Source organism: Thermobia domestica, chromosome 18 (genome assembly GCF_964235325.1).
Source record: "Thermobia domestica chromosome 18, izTheDome1.hap1.1, whole genome shotgun sequence".
In the NCBI taxonomy this organism is placed as follows: domain Eukaryota; kingdom Metazoa; phylum Arthropoda; class Insecta; order Zygentoma; family Lepismatidae; genus Thermobia; species Thermobia domestica.
Window position 1 is genome coordinate 54,054,560 of NC_137471.1, and position 16,663 is coordinate 54,071,222.

Here is a 16,663-nt window from a genome sequence, read left to right on the forward strand (position 1 = left end):
AATAATAGTTAAAAACCACAATGGAGTGTTTTATAGTTTGTGACCTCAGTTATGCGTACGCTGATGATGTAAATTTAATAGGGGATGAGAGGTGAACAATAGAAAGAAATACAGAGGTCTTATTAAACGCTTGCAGGGACTAGGGTTTAGAAGTAAATGCAGGGAAAACTAAATACATGGAAGTGCGTTGGGACCGTAATACGGCAAATTATGAATGCTTTAAAATATTAAATAATACTTTTGATGAAGTGGATAGTTTCAAATATCTAGGATCAATATTAACAGACGAAAATAATATTCACGAAGAAATTAAATGTCGACTGAAAACAGGGAATTCGTGTTATTATTCACGCGTTATGTCGTCGCGAATTCTGTCGAGGAATTTGAACCTTAAAATGTATAAAACGATAATCATACCTGCTGTTCTGCATGGTTTCGAAACATGGTCGCTTACTCTGAGGGAAGAACATAGACTGAAAGTATTTGAGAACAAGATGCTCAGACAAATATTCGGACCCCCAAGAGGAACGGGAATGGGGAATGGCGGAAACTTCATAACGAGGAACTACGTAAATTATACGGCTTACCAAACATTGTTAGGGTCATCAAGTCTAGGAGGCTGGACAGGACATATAGCCAGGATGGAAGAAAGCAGAAACGCTTTGAAAGTGTTAGCGGTAAGACCAATCGGAAAACGACCATTAGGAACACCTAGGCGCAGATGGGAAGACAATATTAAGATGGATCTCGCAAAAATAGGAATACAAAGTAGAAACTAGATCCACTTGGCTAAGCATAGAAGTCAGTGGAGAGCTTTTGTGAACGCGGCATTGAACTTACGGGTTCCATAGGCTATAGAGTTAGTTAGGTTACGAAGCATGAATAGATGCCTAGGCTGATACTACAAATAGATTAAATGCGCATTTACTGAAAAGATGGGTTCTATTGACATTGGATAGTCTATATATTTTTCGTGTGCTAGGGCCTAGGGTAGAGGAGGAGATAAGATTTAATATCAGGTTACGTCACGCACAGTCGCACGTCTTCATTTTCATTAAAAATGGAAAAGCCAAGAGAAAAAAATTTCATCTCACTTTCCTTTGTGGCAGTCGAACACAAATCATCACACCTATCTGCAAAAAGCACTTTTCAAATCGGATTATTGGGAGAGCCTCCAATTCCAATGTTGGGGGAGGGACATGTCTTCCCATTTCCCCGGAATTTGTGCCCGTACCTACAGCTGTGACAACTTTCTAGTATGAGGAGAGGGGCATATCCTCCTCTGGCATTTATTGCAATTTGTGCCCAAGTAGCGGAAGTGGGATTAATACATATTGATGAGACCACTAAACGCACAACAGCACGAAGTTCAGTTTGAAATACTACAGAACACGATTATTTTTAAAAAAAAAAATGGAAAAGCCAAGAGAAATCAATTTCATCTTACATTCCTTTGTGCCAGTCGGACATAAATCATCACACTTATCCCAAAAAGCACTTTTTAAGTCCCCCTCCAGATCCAAGACATGTCCCTTTCGTCCCCCCGGGATTTGCGCCAGTGCCTCCGACCACAGGTCCATATGAACTTTTTTTCTTATTTTGATGTGAAAAATCTATTCTCAAAACACTGACAAATTTTTGTAACACCCTGTATAAGAAGATAAGCTATATAACAGGATACGCTCTTCCATTCAAATATTGTAACATTTTATATTAAACACTATCCGTCTTACTGACGTATGATTAACGTCATACTAAAGGCCTGACTACTGCAGGAAATATGTTAGTCGAATTCTTTAGTATGGCACTAAACACGCGTCAAAACGACTCTGCATAAGGCCCTATATAATTATTTTTGCTGCGCCAGTAGTAATAATTAATTTTAATATCATTTGTAGTGTACAGGATATGATAAAATCAATTAGATTGAAATTCCAAGATGGCGGCGGAAGCTTATACCCATAAGGCTTTGTGAAGAAAAGAAAGCAACATTAATGTTTCAAGCTATTGTAGTATAAAACCAAAATTTTACCTGTGCTATAAATAGTTCGCTTCTTCTACAACTAAATCTTCCTCCACGATTGTAGATGGAATAACAAATGGAAGAGACTGATTTGATTTCTCGGGTTTAGCTGAAAGTGTCTTTTTCTTAATATCTCTCTTTTTATGCCATTTATGTTCCATTTCAACAAGTTTCCGCTGATAAAATGTCCCCGGGCCACTTTTACGCTTTTTCAAATAATAACGGATAAATTTCATTCGGAATCTGCACCAACCACGAAACCCCATATATACGAGGCACAAAATGCACAAGAACATCGGCGCCAATGACAGTGCTATAAATTGTTGAAAAACTTCGATATTAAGTTCTGCTACGGCTATCGGAGATTCGCTAAACGAAACAAAACATGGAAAACTTGTACCAACATTTCCGTATCGTAGAAAAAAATCCTCACAATTAATATCTGGTTCATAGCCGCAGCCAGGAGCGTTCACAAAAAGACGCGCTGTATTATTGTCTACATTTATATCACTATTTCCTTTGTCAAGTGTGAAATTCACGTACACATTTGAGCAGTTATAAAATGCAGAGGTACAACTTTGTCTACACGATGTCCATTTACACTTGGGAAGTCCACGTAATATTTCACCTTTCACTGTATTACATACTGCTGATCGGAAATCCGCAGACAACGTAAGGATTGCTGGATCTGTAAGAACACCGATAGCTACCACGAACGCAAGAAAACTCACAACTGCCAAAATAGTACAAGTTCGAGCCTCAATTTCCTTCAGAAATGTAACAATAAATTTTTTGATATTGCCCATGAGTCCAACATTTGGTCATGCCAACTGTCCATCTAGGGCACATACTAACAGAAGCTGTCTGTAACAGCTTCTTCGCACTACATTGCCGTTTGGGCAACAAGTGCAACACGAGCACATGAAAAACACGATTTCTGTTCTCTTCTACGATGGTTATCTTCAGTACCATAAAGTTTCAAATACCACACCATTCCGAACAGAAACATCAATATTGATAACACAACTTATTCTTAAGGACATTAAAAACTGTAGCCACAACTCTCAACTTCGATAACACTGCTTTTGTTACGTGTTTGTACTTTTGAGAACAGTCCTCGTCCTGTTCCATGATCGCAAAATATTAACAATGGGACTTAGGACTTACTAGCCCGCGAATTGAGACAATAAGCTACACTAGATGCCTTGAACACTTGTCACACATATCGCTCACTACGCACTGAATCCATAGTCGATAACCACCCGTGTGTAACTGCCTTTCATTTCCCCCACGACCAATACTGCTATTTGTTTACTTTATTCCATAGTAACCGTGATGGGTATCTAAAGCCTTTATTTTGGAGGCCGGGACGAAAGAGGTGTGTTTACAACTAGCATTCATTTGACCATCTTCAATGACTTTTTAATCTTCTGAGCTCAGCTAACAAACTTCTGTCAAAAGAAGCTTAGAAATTGTCTCTAGCATCAAGCAACGGACAAAACCGTTTTAAATAAATGACAAATGATTCACTATAGCAACGCTGCAGGATTGATTAGCTCCTAATGCAAATAGCAGTTAAGAAAGAAAGAAAAAAACAATCAATAGCCAACACATGACTAGAAGGAATTTACGCTGACAAACATTAAGAAAAATCAATATGATTGATACCTAATTTATCAATATACACGCGCACGCAAGCACTAAGAATTTCTAAGAACTCATCTTTTTTGTTAAAAGACACTCGCATATACCGGCAGTTGCTAACCACTGCCTAAAATCTGTCATTATGATATTAAAAGTTACTCTCAAGGAAAGTCAAATAAATAATTCCCTTTCATAAATTCAACTCGTTGTTAAAATTCTAAAGAGTTCATATCCAATGTTTTAAAACTTCATTTACTTTTCTCTATATACTTACTGACACATTTCACCCATTTTACTTCATATTCCTCAATAGAATCATTAACAACTAAGAAGAATCCTCCTCTTATCCCCCTACACAACATCTTGATTACTATGGACTTTCCTGCTTACAAAAAAAAGGAAGTCATTCTTCACTGATTTTAAGAATTTCTTATTACACATAAACACTCTCCCTTTCCTTAACATTTAACATGTTTGTTCTATGTATCCCCCCCCCTAATATTTGCTCTAAATTAGGGATGGCCAAAATTTTCCGGATTCTGGAAAATTTATTTTTCGGAATCGGAAATTTCACTTTCCAGATTTCGGAAAAATCAGGAATTTAGAAAGTTTCGGATTTCGGAAAAAATCTGGAATTTATAAAATCCAGGAATTCAAAAAAATCTGGAATTTAGAAAGTTCCGGAATTAAAAATCCGGAATTTGGAAAATTCTGGAATTCAAAAAATCTGGAAATCAGAAAAATTCTGGAATTCGGAAAAATTCCGGAATGGTTCCGAAATTCGGAATTTTTCCTGTTTACTTTCCAGATTCCGGAAAGTAAATATTCCGGAATTGGCCATCCCCCTTATAAATAGCATGAGTATTCTTTGTTTGGCGAAAATTTTATTGACATCGGAAATCAAATAATTGCACAGAAAAATATTTCACATGTGTACTAACCAAATCAAGGTCAAGTTTAGTCAAGATCGGATGAGTTCGCAGCAGTGATTGAATGGGTCACAAACTTAGTGACCAGTGACGAAAGATTGTCATACATACAGATGGGGAATATGTGTCAGGCTACTATTTTAGCAAACAAGATTCTTTCATCTCTCATTGCGTTTTCATCAAATTTAACTTCCTTTCTCGCTTGTTGTTTGCGTCTGTGAGTGTCCCACATTGCACTGAAAGATAACTACATGGTTTACCACTCTACAAACGAGTCTGAATCACAGAAAATGCTAAGTTATATGTTTCTCTTATGTGAGATCGTCAAAGTTTAATCGAGCTCTAAAACTTGTCGTACCACTGAGTATTCGTACCGTATTTTGTTAATTCTTCTTGTATAGGCTATGTTCAAAAACCACTTTGAAAACGAACAAATGTGAAATTATATTTGTGAAAACATGAAATATTAAAAACATGGTATCTTGATTAAGAAACGTCACAAACAAATGTATGTTCGAACTAAAATAGTAAACATAATTAATCAAAAACAAAGTTATACAGTAATGCCGCAGACCAGCGCCGTGATTTTTTTCTGAGGAGGGGGGCAAGAATTAATACGCGTATTTGGATCCCCTAGAAAAGTTGTTTTGCTAATTCTTGGGCCCCCTATTTCCATCTTTCTCTTACTCTTTATGGGTCTCCCGGAGCCTCTGGACCCTCCCGCATGATAAGGTCTGCGGGACCGTTAGTTGCGCCCCTAGGCCTGTTTCATACAAGACAAATTAATTAAGGGGACAATATTGACAAATCTGAAAGCCATACGGATAAATATTATTTCTAGGGCCCCTAATAGTGGTCATTTTTTCACTGAAATGGGCCCAAGACTTATTTTTGTTTTATTTACCTTTTGTGTGCTATTTTGTTTATGTAATGTAGTGATCCTCTTTGATGCTTCAATAATTTCATGTTCGTATCGTATACGGAGTAAGAAAATTTTGTCTTAACATGGGCTCCCATCAAACGGCGGGGAGCTCCTCTGGGAGTAGTTGCCCCCTGTCCCCCCACAACTTAGAGCCCTGCCGCAGACATGATATTTCGGTAGCTTCTGAATCAGCAGGTCTATGAGGATCACCGGGTCCGTCTGGGTTAAATCTGGTCTGAGAAGCGAGACGAGATAACCAGAACAAAAGTCGTGACTCATGAGACCATGACGCACTTCAACACTGTTTTGCTGATCACGTACGGTATGAACTCTATTTTTAACTCTTCTTTTTTTGAGGGGCCGCGGTGGCTCAGTGGTAGCCCCCGCCATGTGAACTTTGTGGTGGACAAACACCGTGTGCGTGGGTTTCCTTGGGGTTCTCCTTTTTCTCCCACTTTCTTCATTCTACCCTTTCATTCATTACTCATCACCACCGTCTCTTTTAGCCTAACCGGCATAACCGTGGGACGTAAAACTCAAAAATTTCATTTCATTTTCTTCTTTTTTTGAAAAAAAAAATGAAAGAAGTAAAGAAAACGAAGAAAAGAAGCACTCTAAATAAAAAGAAATTTCTAGTTGTACGTCCCATTATTATATCCTTAAGGCTATAGGAGACAGATGATTAATGAAAGTGAATGATTATAAAATAATTTATGGAATCAGAATGTGGAAGGAAACAGGAAAACTCCGAGAAAACCCACGGACACGATGTTGTTCAGCATTAACTTGAGTATCCGCTAATCGAACCAGGGATCTTTCTACCAAGCTGCGCACTCTACGACTGACGTGCGTGAGCGATCGTAGCTCTAAAGAAAGATTCAACTAAATAATATAGAGAAGTGAATGTCAATGATTTCCATTTATAACAAGAAAATTATTATGGTTTAGAAAAAAATAGACTGTTTACTATTCATAAAAATGTATGAAATTATCTAATATTTTCTTCAGTTCTTTCTTATATATCAAAAATGAGTAAATACATGTTACAATGTTGTAAGACTTGAATTATAAAACAAAATATATAATCAATCGCCCATTTGGGAGACAGTCCAAGACCTCTCCCCCCCCCCCCTTTCCGTAGGTAGGCAGAGCCAAACTCATTTCTGGACAAATCCAATTATGTGCTGAGGTACCACGAACATTTTCGGATCCAATAGCGCGTGTTATTCGCCCATTTGAGAGACAGACTAGCCTCTCCTCCCGTGGTAGGTTGTACAGTAATCTTACACTGAATCCATTTCTAATGTTGGAAGGCCAAAATGGACAAGAGAAGTGAAGATTTTACATGAATATGTATACGTATACCTCAAGTTCTCTCACTAGGAGCAACAAGGAATGTTCCATCATAAGAAGCGCAATCACGGGTAACAGTGGGGGGAAGGGGGGCTCTCATCCTTTTTCAACACGGGCTTGGGACCGGATATAGCAGAGTTCAAGGTAACAGACAACAATCCAATGTGTTGTAGGAAAGAGGGCGTCACCGACCAAACCACGGAACCGGCCGCCATCTAGGAGTCCACTATTTTGAATCCAACTTGAAAATTTTAAATGGAAAACGGGGTTGTGATATGTCAAACAGGGTTAGAATGTTCCCAGATATTTGTTCCCGTACTTGACTCTCGTGTTGGATTAGTTAAATCTTAAGGTTTACGAGATTTAATATAAGTGTTTTGGTTTTTCAGGTTGACTAACGGACAATGATTCTAACCAAAGCTGAACGCATAGAGATTGTTCTGATATCAGAGGAACGAAGTGTGAGATTTGTCGCAGATGATTTTAACAAATGCCACTCTGAAAGGGAATATATCCCACTCGACACAGATGCTATCATCCTATCCAAATTTAGAAATACCGGCTCTCTTTAAGAAAGACTTCGGATGGGCACACCGGACAGTTCTACAGACGAATCAATAATAGCAGTGTTAGCGTCATTTAATAAAACCCCACAAATAGCACTCGTCGTTTGTCCTAGAAAAGTGGCATAAGGAGAATTCTGAAAACACAAATGACAGACATACAAGTTACAATTACATCAACAAATCACAGAAGACGACCCTAATCGTCAGTTGGAATTTGCAGAATGGGAAACTCAACAAATGCAAGAGACATCGGGTTTCACACGCCAGATTCTTGGACTACGGCAGTGCTTCAAGTGACAACAGATGAGGTGACGGTATGGAACAAATATGACCACTTAGAGTAGTAATTTTGACAGAACCCTAATGAGCATCTCTACTCCTGACATTTTTGCACCATTTTTGATGTGAAAAATCTATAGAAAGAGAGGCAGAGAGAGTGAGTGAGAACTAATATAGTAAATGTTTTACCTCCCACTATCATCAGCCTAACAGAAACAAATATAAAATGATTCTGCGTCCCTAAGATTTTCCTTAAGCATATCGGCGATCTAAATATGGAAGAACACAGATGGTACGTTTACTTAAACACTGAATGTACATTAACATAGTGATCCAACGTGGCCTTAAACTGGATTAAAACAACAAAACACATATATGCCCATATGCTTTTTTGTCTCGTTTTCAAGGCTTTGTAGGCGCTCTCGTCTCGTCTCTAGTACCTAGTATTTAATGATTCTTTTGAATCTCATTTCCAGTTTCAAGAGATTTTTCTGGTATTGTCTCGTGGCCAACACTAATTTTCTTATAATTGTAAACACAGAAATCGAGACAATGTGAAAAGAATAATTTTGAATTAAAAAAAAAAAAAAAAAAAAAGAGTCCTGCAATGCCAGGAGCGGATACAGATTAAACATTTTAGGCGCGCAGAATGGTAGTAAGAATTTTTATTCTGCCATTGAATAGGGTAATAGGGAACTGTTATTTATTTCGAAGTAGCAGCAGCAGCGAAATCTTTGATAGTACAAACAAATTTGTTGATTCAATGCTAACATCGTACTTATATATATATATATATATATATATATATATATATATATATATATATATATATATATATATATATACAAATTACAATTTAAATCAGTTATGTTTCACGGTATGCCATACCACCGATTTTCTAACTTTCGAATGCATAACCAACTCATACCGGCTCATTTTAAGCACTGGACTACGGTGTATCGAATAAGGGCCGGGATCGTAACTTCTTTCTGGAGGATGTTTCTAAAAATAGTTCCCAGCTCGTGGGAGATATCTTACCCATAAAAAAAAAAAAAAATCCAGTAACATTTTCTCAAAATCGTTTTGTTTTACAGATACAAGTTTCTGAAAGTGTGGGAAAGGAACTTTGGAGGTAAATGTTTTCAAAACTACTAGCCATATAGCTAGAGCGGCATGTTACCATACTAAGAGTTGTAATCTATCTATTCAAAAATGTTCAAAATATTTTAAAGCAGCAGAAGGGATTTCTCAAAAGAGGTGAAGGATTCTGGGATATTCCGTTAGGAAAGATGGATCCGAATGATGACGTAACGGATGGCATCCCACCATATAACACAAGTTAATGAATACGTAAGAATTGGTGGAATGAGAATGTAAAAGGAAACTGGAGTACCAAAATGAAATATGGACACGAAGTTATCCACAAGCTTACTTAGCCAGGAATCGAACGTGAATCCTCTAGCAGCAAAGGTAAATGCTCTACCACTAAGTCATTGTGCTGCTTCTTCCCAACAACAGCCAAAAGATACTTGTTGACGATACATAGGAAGTGAGAACACATGAAAGCAATAAAACTGACTATGTAACAAAAAGTCAGATACGCTATGTTGAGAGGTAGACATATCGGAAAGCGTGGGTAAACTTTCGAGGCAGATACGACAAAGACTACAACGGTTGCGGCAGGTGGCCCACAAAGAGATATCGCATGAACTGTCCAAAACTGCAAAGATCAGGTCTGTAAAGTGAGTCTTGAGGCTATACCCATAAGGCCAGACTCTTCGTATACCACTCTAGATAATCTCTGAATGACACTGTAAACTTTGTTTACTTGTACGAATGAGGCGAAATAAGGGTCTCGACTGCCGTATGTAAGGCAGTAGAAACGAAAGCGATCCACTTTCGTTCCTCTACTGATTACGGTATTGTTTATAATTACGCGTATAAGCTGATATTAGTTCAAGTTCGGGCCGCGGTGGCTCAGTGGTAGAGCGTTCACCTCTGGTGCTTGGGGTCCCGGGTTCGATCCCAGCCCCCGCCAAGTGAACTTTGTGGTGGACAAACACCGTGTGCGTGGGTTTTCTCGGGGTTCTCCCGTTTCCTCCCACTTTCTTCATTCTACCATTTCATTCATTTCTCATCTTCAGCGTCTCCTTTAGCCTAACCGGCATAACCGTGGGACGTAAAACTCAAAGATTTCATTTCATTTTTTCATTTTAGTTCAAGTTCGTAAATTCGGACTATAGTCCAGTCATTATAGTTCAAAAATGAAGTTTCAGAAAAAAAAAAATCATACAAGCAAGGGACTTTGTATGAACATTCTATATACCTTTAGGACTCAAATTATATAAAGTCCCCAAAAATAAAAGTTGTGCTCAAACCGCCACCTTGGAAAATGGCTGAACACACAATATTTACGAAGGAAGTCGCAGACTTAGGTTTAAAATAATATAGCATGCACACTAATTGGTCAATTGGTACAAATTATACCTAGTTAGAATCACAATAAAATAAGCTTTCATATGATATACAGCAAGTGTCTATAGTACCTATTAAAGGAAAGTAATGGCGGGAAATATTTAAGATTTAGTGCTCAAAATTCACTTTTTAAAATTTTTTCGGCTGTAACATGGCAACACTGCATAGAAAATCCGTTTCAGCAAATGAACATCACGCGGATTTTGAGCAGTTATCAACACACAGCCACTCTCCTTGGGCCTGTGCTAGGATCAACTCATGTGGTACAATGCGGCAACTCTTGATGGTTTTCCCGAGTTCGTGAAAGTGACCCACTACAGTAGACAGCTACATGCCGAGTTGGTTTGGTTGGTGGATGTATTATCCTCAATGGCGTGTTGTACGATCTAAGAATCTATTACTCAGGGGCAGTCAGACCTTGGGTATCTTTGACATTTTTACAACCTCATAAAATTTCTGGAACCAACGAGTTGCTGTGCTATGGTTCATTGCATCTTACCCTTTCGCATGACTAACGTTCTGGGTTGTTGCCGCAGGATTAAGCCCAAGTTGGAACTCATACAGTATCAGTTCACATACCAGACGTTGTTAAGCACTCATAATCACTCCCACTAAAAGCTGACTGAAGATACTTATTTAGTGGTGGCCTCCGTATTAAATAGTCCGCTTACCACACTACCTATTAAGCAGGGGCGGATCCAGGACGGACTTCTGGGGGGGGGGGTTGTAATACTGCTACTTAGTGCTACTTTTAAGAGCTCCAAACACTGGGATGGGTTATATTTATATATAAAATAAGAAAGTTTCCTCTTCTGGGGGGGGGGGGGGCGATCGCCACTGCTATTAAGTCAGTTTGATCTTGTTTTGGCACACCAGCCTGCTGTCCGGATTGTGGACCTACTGCAACACTTGTAACACATACAAATATACAGATTTCAATTCTTGCCACTGAAAAAGGAAAAATTACTTGAAATGCATATTATGAATGAAATCGAGATGATATTACATATAATCAGATAGGAATGTAGTTCACCCTTCTACGACCTAGAAACTAAACTTGAGTTAATGCAATGGTACATGTCTTCTTCACCGAAGCACAAAACAATATGATAACAATTTTCGATATGTGCATGCTTTTAAAAAATGCTGAAGGTGCTATTTGAAAAATTAAAAAAAAAAAAAAAAAAAAAGCATGGGTGATACCCTACACCATGATAACTACACCCATCCTCACACGTCAAGGACAGCGTCGCAGGCCACTACCACAGATGGAGTTATCTGTAATGTCCGAACTACATTACAGGCCTGATCTAGTCCTATTTCACTTCCACCTTTTTTTTACCCCTCTTACGAAAAAAGGAAGAAAAAACACTTCGTGGACAGCATTTCCAGAAGAAAATAAATCACTGTAAATGCATAGTTAACAATAATAATAATAATAATAATAATATTCAGAGAGGATTTCAACATTGGGCTCAACTGTGGCAGAAATATATTAAAAGCAAGTGAAAATATTTTGAACAGCCTTAACTGATACTCAACATACGTATCTATTTCTACATACACTTTCTTTACATAAAAGTATCCACTTTGCCATAAGGACCAGACTGTGTCGCGTGGTCAAGTCAAAAGTCACGTTGCTTGCTAAATCAAGTCTGGAGATTCCAAATCCAAATGTGAGATATTTCAAGCACGTAACCTCCGCGTAGGTCGCCCTGGGTAATTCGAAGAAGATGCATATACTTTATCATTATTATTGATTTTAATCAAACAAGTTGACTTTTGACAATGTTCTATCCATATTTACCTTGCGTGCTATACACTGCTTTCGAGCTCTTCATTATATCTTTGCAATAAGCTTTCAATTAGCCAATATCTTTATTATAGTTTTTGAGATAAGTGGACGACTTCATTCCTTTCATTGATCTTCCATTGACTTTAATGTTTATGTTTCGTGATTTTTGATTATGTTCCATCTATTTTAGGATTTTTTTTTTTTTTTTAACGTAGAAGCTACATAGTCTCTTCTATTTTTAACGTGATTTTCAGTTATTTCTCTCTTTAGGTTTTTGAGAGAAGTGGAGGAATTATTTGCTTTCCATTGACTTTAATGTTCATGTTTTATATATTTTTTTTTTACTATGTTCGATCCATTTTAGGATAATTTCTTTTTTGAATGTAGCATCTACATAGCCTGTTCTATATTTAAGGTGATTTTCAGCCCACTCCTTTTGGTTTTTGACATAAATGAAGGAATTATTTATTTTTCATCTATTTTCCATTTGCATCAATGTTACAATGTTTCGTGCTTTTTGAACTATGTTCCATCCATTTTAGAACAATCTGCTTTTGGAATATAGAATCTACATAGTCTCTTTCTACATTTAAGTTAATTTCAGTTATCTCCTTCTTTTGGTTTTTGAGATAATTCTTTCCGCCCGAGCCCGCACAATTGTGCGGGTAGCTTTTCTGTATCACACAAGCGAGAATTTTTCATTTTTCACGCTCACTACGGCTTCAAAACACACACAATTGTGTGGGTCCACTTTCTCAGAACCTACGATGGACCCACGCATTGTTTCAATAAAAATGTTCTATGCACGTTTCATGTAGTATGGAAACACCGGTTTCATGAAAATAATCTAAGAATTTCTACTCCCGTGTGGAAAGGGATAAGGGGAGGAACTATTTGTTTTTCATTGACTTTCCACTGACATTAATGTTTCGTGATTTTTGAATACGTTCCATCGATTTTAGAACAATCTGCTTTTTGCATATACATAGAATCTACATAGTCTCTTTTACATTTTAACTGAATTTCAGTCATCTACCCCAAAGTCTGTTCACATTATTGCAACCGGATGCCCTTTTCACAACAGGGAAGGCATTACTTTCGGAATGACCTTTGTATAAATAAATTTTCATCAAACTGTGACAAACATATGGAAACTTAGTGCAAGTTTGTTACAGTTTAACTGAAATTTACAACACACAGTTCTTGCAATTTGATGGTCAACTTAATCTTCCATTATTTGAGTTGAGTTGATTTTGAGTTTAACGTTCCTTTCGGCAGCAAGGCTATATGAGAGGTGGACCTACAGATTAACGTGGAATCCGAACCATATAAGCTCCCGACGGGAATCAAATCCGAGTCTCCCACTCTTCCATAATTTCTCTTTGCACACAGTTCCAGCTAGATTTCCAGCCGGGTTAAATTCAAGTTCTGAAAGTAGAGTTATTCGGGTTACAGTCTAAGTAGATCCTGCTTTTTATCCTAGTTCATAAGGCCGTACAATATAGGCCCCCAATATTACAAGTAGTTTTCTGTTTCCCATCAACGTAAGTTTCCATGTTTGCGGTGTTCGAATTATGAAATTATATATTAATTGTCAGGAATCAGAATCAGAATTGTCTGGAATCTGTGACAATGAATTAATTTTGTTTGAATAAAGGATCGTTGTCTACGTTTTTACTCTTACAATACGGATTTATTTCCCTTTTATAACAGCAAATGTGTCTAGTAGCCTTTGGTAAGTTACATCATATTTAGAGATATTTCTAGTACATGCCTTCCATTTTGGTTACGTTTCCTGTTTCCTTTGTTGGTTACTAAATCAAAAATAGTCTTCTCCAACGGGCGATAGGTGTTAGGCAGAGGTTCGATCAATAATATTCTATATGTTGAAGCTCTAGATTTCATTCGGGAGTCACTTCCTAGGTACAATTCAGCAGTTTTCTACCACTGAACTCAACAGTACGCTTAAGAATGCTTCTTGTTTATTTACTGTGTACATGCGTCAATCAAAGTGTAGGTATATTCGCGATTGTGCTTGTGTGTCGGTCTTTTGCCCAACCTTGGAATCGGCCTTTTGCTCCTCCAGTGTTCCTACAAGTTCATTAAAAAAAGAAAATCCCTGACTCTTCATAAAATTACATAATTACATGAAATTCTTGTAGCCGGCCTCCTTTTCTCCTAGAGCCAACTCTTCCTCACCTTCACAGGAAATTCTGTGCATCCGGCGATCTCAGTAAACTTTCCTCGACGAACTAGAGTGTCACTGAATAAATAGTGCGTGACGTAGTAACTTACACATATAGGGTACGATTCAAAAGTAATGAGCCTTCGTTCAAAAAGACAGATTTATTGAGCTGATCGGTACAACTGACTAATAGTCTTCAAATTAGGCACCTCCTGCATCAATGCACTTCTGTAGGCGGCTTTTCCATGACTCAAAGGATTCCCCGAAGACCTGTTCCGGGATGGCTGCAAAGGCGGCCTTGACATTTGCTTTGATGTCCTTGATGGAGTCGAAACGTTTTCCTTTCAGCGCTGATTTTAAGTGCGGAAACAAGAAGTCAGGAGGCAACAAGTCCGGACTGTAGGGAGGGTGGGGTACCACAGGAACGTTGACTCGGACCAGGTAGTCGGTGACGATGAAAGCGGTGTGGCTGAGGGCGTTATCGTGGTGAAGCTTCTAGCTGTCCTTGATGTCCCTGCGCTTGCGCGCGACGCTTCTTTTCAGCCTTTTCAAGATTTCCTGGTAGTAAGCAGCGTTCACGGTCTGTCCGGGCGGGACAAACTCGTAGTGGACGATCCCCGTCACTCCGAAAAAGGAGATGAGCATGGTCTTCGTCTTCAATTTGCTCATCCGCGCTTTCTTGGGACGGGGTGAGTTTGAGGTGTGCCGCTCAGCGCTTTGTCGTTTTGTTTCTGGATTGTACTGAAAAGTTCAAGTTTCGTCACCGGTTATCACTTTTTGGAGAAAAGCAAGATCGCCTTCGCACAATTGCAGCAGTGCTTCGCATCGGAGCACTCGGTTCCGTTTCTGTTCTTCAGTCAAAACTCTCGGCACAAGTTTCATGCAGACTTTCTGCGTCCTCAGTAACAATGCGTTGCACCGTTGTGTCCGGTATGTTCAGGACTTCTGCTACTTGGTAGAGACTCAAACGCTGGTCCGTGTTCAAAACCTCACGCGTTCGCTGCACATTCACATCAGTACGGGCCGACGACGGGCGTCCAGACCGGGGTTCGTCAGTCACCTCTTCCCGGCCCTCACGAAAAGCCTTGTGCCACTTTTTGACTTGAGAATAGGACAGACACTCAGTGCCAAACGCCTGTTGAAGCATGGCGAACGTTTCGGAAGGAGACTTGCCCAACCGGAAGCAAAATTTGATCGCGTAGCGTTGCTCTAACGAACTTTCCATATCGCCGTGTCACGTACCACCGTATAGGGGCTGTTACGGCCGATGCTGCCCCTCCGAAAGCTGGAAGCCAACACAACACCTACCACCACCGTCGCTGTCAAGCGGAGCGCGCTACACGGTGCGTACGCGTCAGTATAAAGTGAGGCTCATTACTTCTAAATCCTACCCTGTATTTCACTCCACCGATCCATTGCAGCATTATATTCATAAAGACTTTACGTAAAAGATATTTCTGTCATTTTTAAGTGTTTCCCATTCATCAAAACAAAAACGTCCGAAGAAACTTTAAATTTTTCCCTGACCATCAATAGGTTTCCCTAACCACCTTTAATTTCCCAGTTTGTAGGGATCCTGCTTTCCCCTTTGGAATTGCCTTTTGTCCCGCCTTCGTGAAAAAATAAAACGGGCAACCCTGACAGGTACATAAGTCAGGTGATAAAATACCAGTAAGTGCAGGACATTACCTCTGATTAATGGATTCCCACAGATATTCGAATTAATTGTACGCAAACATTTATATTTTAATGTACGAAGTATTTTGTTTTCTAAGTGGTCACAACATAGTTTCTTATAAAGGTAAGTCAATTATAACTAACCCAACAACTTACTTTAAAGATTTTACGTATTATGTACTCTCATGTCCAAAATGATTACCGCATAGCTATAACTGTCTTCTTGTAAAAATATAATTTGATAATGATTTTGCAGGGTACTTTTAATACTGATACTATATGTGTAATTGGAAAATGTATATTTCTGATGAATTTCATAGGAAAAGAATTATAAATATGAAAATTAGAATGAGTAAAACAAAATGTTGCTAAATGAACAAGAAAGTTTTATTTTCGTTTTATTGTTCTTATTTACTGCTCTTTTGACATGAAATTTGCCACATACATGTCTTTGCCGATTATACACATAATAACATTATAAGAAATACCGGGTGAATTCGTCATCAAATTATATTCCTACAACAACATATCTATAATGCGACAATAATTGTGGACATGAGTGTACTTAAGGATAAGTTATACCTTCATATAATCTATATATACAATCTGTTACAAAATAACCACACCACCTACTAAAATTTCAATGTTTTAATTTTCCTTAGAAAATTGTTAATTTTATCTCTAAAGGGGCTTACCGTGTCATACAATTGTTAGCCATTGCATTTTGATATCTTTTTGTTTGTTACTACTCATGGATTTTGTGTGCTCTTTGCGCAACAAGTGGCAGTGCATTCAGTATGCAAATGACCGCCTCA

General features: G+C 38.4%; 1 protein-coding gene across 5 annotated transcripts in view; it reads right to left on the minus strand.

Moving 5' to 3' along the window:
* LOC145675934 (bifunctional FAD diphosphatase/FAD synthase-like) overlaps positions 1–16,663 on the minus strand; it is a 199,128-nt gene that overhangs the window by 113,568 nt on the left and 68,897 nt on the right. Inside the window, exon 1 of one of the 5 annotated variants that reach the window (XM_081746744.1) lies at positions 2,033–2,954. The exons of the other annotated variants lie outside the window; for them this stretch is intronic. The gene's annotated coding sequence lies outside the window, so the exon portion shown is untranslated. Of the gene's footprint in view, positions 1–2,032; positions 2,955–16,663 lie in introns of those variants that run through there. 5 annotated transcript variants of the gene reach the window in all.